Source organism: Volvox carteri, assembly GCF_000143455.1.
Source record: "Volvox carteri f. nagariensis unplaced genomic scaffold VOLCAscaffold_19, whole genome shotgun sequence".
In the NCBI taxonomy this organism is placed as follows: Eukaryota; Viridiplantae; Chlorophyta; class Chlorophyceae; order Chlamydomonadales; family Volvocaceae; genus Volvox; species Volvox carteri.
This window is the reverse complement of record NW_003307562.1, coordinates 620,790-624,361: the sequence shown is the minus strand read 5'-3', so window position 1 is coordinate 624,361 and position 3,572 is coordinate 620,790.

The window sequence follows — 3,572 nt, the reverse complement described above, 5'->3', positions numbered from 1 at the left end:
GGATTACCGGGCGAACCGTTATCCGTTAACCGTCCCCAGTAATCGGTAACCGATGTCGGTAACCTGGCATGAGCCAAAATGAAATTAATACTGAGATATCTAAGATGAGAATGTAGTATGAGTAATGCTAAAAATTACTCATAGATAGGTACGATGACCGTACACACAAATCGAAATTGAAATACAGGAGCCACTAAATTGTTTGGCTAAATTACTTTAGCCGTATATTGTGAAGACATTCCATTTAGCATCACTGTGTCCCCCTACCAAAATGGAAGCGTGCTAAAGAACGTTCCTGAGAACGCTAAGAATGCTAAGAACGGCTTAAGAATGCTGGTGCTGCTGAGAATGATCTTATGCCAGTCTCAAGCATTCTTATGACGGTTTTACGAAAGAATGGCTTTGAGAATGCAACAGTGCGGAAAACTTAGCAGAAACACGCACAAGTTACAGCGGTTTGCCCCTTCCATACATAGTTCAAGCAGGAAACAGAGAGTCAGTCCTGTATTCTGAAATAAGTTCATAGTGCTGAAATCATCCACAAGACCGACCATGAGGGCCCCTACTGCTCTGGACCCGCGGGTAAGGCCCTTCGAAAACTAGTATATTGTCCTATGTACTGTATCACCTCACTATTGTATAACACTCTGCAGGTGGGGAGTTGGAGGTCAACCCCACAGAAGGAGATGGTGTGCCCGATATGGGACCGGAGGTGGACGTGATGACAGGAACTGTAGGAGAGGAACCGGCGGATGATTGGATGGACGACACTCTTGCCCAGTTGCATGAACCTAGCCGCCGGCGCCTGCTTCCAGAGCCGGCATTCGCACGGATACGAAAAGAGACGCGTCTACTGTCAGAGGATGAGGAGGAGTATGAGAGTGAGGGTAGTAGCCCGGAGTGCACCCAGCAAGAGGGTGAGGTTGACACAGGGGAGGGGGAGGAGAGTGAGTCCGAATTGTCTGAGGAGGAATTGGATGAGAAGACGGTGGGTGGAAGTGGAAAGCAGCGGAGTGTGCAACAGCACCCTAAGCGCCCAAGTGGTAACAGGCCTGTGGTGATGGAGCAGTCTGCCAGGGGACAGCCGGCAAAGAGGGTAAAGGCTTCTACCTCTGCTCCAGAGTTAGTGGATACTGGCGCGTACGGCCTGTGTGTCGAAGGAGCTAAGACCCCCAGCAGGGGCAGAAGCAGGGGGCGAGGCAGCCAGGAGCAAGGGAAAGGGCTTGGAGCAAAGCCCCCCAGGGGCAGGGGCAGGGGCAGGGGCTAGCATAGCTTGTGTAGCTAGTATTGCCTTTAAGTTGTTGCATTTAAGCTTGTGAGTTGGTGGCCTGGTTTATGCTTATGGGCGACAATTGCATGAAATGCTGGGTGACAGGGGTGACAATAATGCGCGCAGGCTTGAGAGTGGGACTTCTGGGCCCATAATACATTGAAAGGCCGAGTGAGAGGGGTGACATTGCGTGATGGCTGTTGTGGATGGTGGGTGACAGGGGTGACAACATTGCGCGCAGGCTTGTGTGGATGCCAGGTGACAGATCTGACAAATTGGGTACACATGTGTGAATGCTGCGTGACAACAAAGCGTGCAGGCTTGTGTGAATGCTGCTTGACATTGGTGGCATTGGTGACACAAACATTGTTGTGAATGCCGGGTGGTGACGCTGACGTTGATGACACAAACATTGTTGTGAATGCCGGGTGACAGGGGTGACAGCCTTGTGCAGGAAGGTTTATGCAGATTACAGGTGACAGGTGTGATGGCCTTGTGCAGTCAAGGAATGCCAGGTGACACGGGTGACAGTGGTGTGCACACATGGACAAGGATAAATTTAGGTATTTTAGGTATATACCTGAATCATATATGAATATGCTTAATGGCATGGTGCCAAGATGATGTGGGAGGCAGTGATAACAGTACTGTCCCAGGTGTGTAGGCATGCAGGCAGGGTGCTAGGTAGGATGAATACCTGACCATTAACCCACCTGACCATTAATCCAATTAACCGACCGTTAACCCAACTGATCATTAACCCAACCGGCCGTTAACCCAACCGGCCGTTAACCCAACCGGCCGTTAACCCAACCGGCCGTTAACCCAACCGACCGTTAACCCAACCGACCGTTAACCCAACCGACCGTTAACCCAACCGACCGTTAACCCAACCGGGCCGTTAACGCCATTCAACCGGCCGGTTGGGTTAATGGGCCCCAAACGGTCGGTAACCGGCATGTTTATGCCATAGGGCAGGCAGAAATTAGGATTCGGAAAGAGGGGCAGGATTAGGATACAAAGTTGAGGGCAGGTTTAGGATGAGGACCCTAGTGTAGGATTAGGATTGGGACCTCACCCACAGGATTAGGATTAGAACCCCGCCCCTAGGATATGGATAAATACCCCATATCCAGGATCAGGATTAGTACACTGGTGCTGTATTAAGATTAATGCACTGCAATGCTTGGCGATTAGGATACTGCTGTATGTGTAGGAGGACGAGCAAATCCCAGCTCCTCCAGCTCTACCGTTCAGACTGGGTTAGAAAGTTGTTATGCCATGTCATACTTAGTTATGTGACTAGATCCTGTTTCTTATAATGTGAACTGCATCTGCATAACTGAAATGGTCCAAGTCGTCCCCTCCCGTCTGTTTGAGCTTGACGGAGAGAGTGGCAGGAGGGCAGTTGCTTTCGATGGATACATGGGTAAACCATAGGAAATAGCAAGACGAGCAAGTATCACCTAGGAAAAGGAAATTACATGTAAGCGAGGATCGGGCGCACTAAGGCACACAGGGCCCACGTAGGCTAGGAAACTATCTACCCTAAGTGTGTTTCCTGTCCATCCTCCCTGCGAGCTTTATTCTCAAGCAGCCTCAAAACTGACGACCAAGTACAACCTCCCTGGATCCTAGCCATAAACATTCAACTCCAACTGTACAGTACACACACATTGCTTCGTATTCTCCAGACAGTACCTTCCATCATGGCGATGGGCAAATAGGGGGGTCCTTGTGAAGCAGCTGCCCGTGTTTCCAAAGCCCGTATGGTGTTGGATTGTAAGGTGCCCAAGTACGTTTGCGAGGAAGAGAATGTGGCCAGGCTGGAGAGGAAGGTGCAGTGGCATATTGGAATGTGAGATTAGCGTAAGCGAGTTACAGGGCGTTTTATTGCACGGGCGAATTTACATGCAAATCTTTCACCGTAGCATCAGTCCTCAGTTCACTTCTTGGAACGAACATCAGCATAGGTCCAAGCCCTCTCGCTTGGAGGGATATGCAAACAAACATCCTGATAGGGGTAAACTCGCACGCTACCGAGCATTCAACCGAGCACATGCATGCTTAGTTGAATGGTGAGATGCGACCCCCCCTTCATTTCGTGATCGGCAAGCCTGCCACCGTGTACCGGATATGTTGGCGATGTTACAGAATGCTGCACCTTGGTTTCTGTGCGCATTGCGTACTTGCTCGACCCGCCGACCAAAACTACACGTGCCCAACTGAAGACATTCCCGGTGGTTGTGCAGCAGCTCTTGAGGCTGTTGCTGGCTGAAATCCATCCTGAACTGTTGCAACA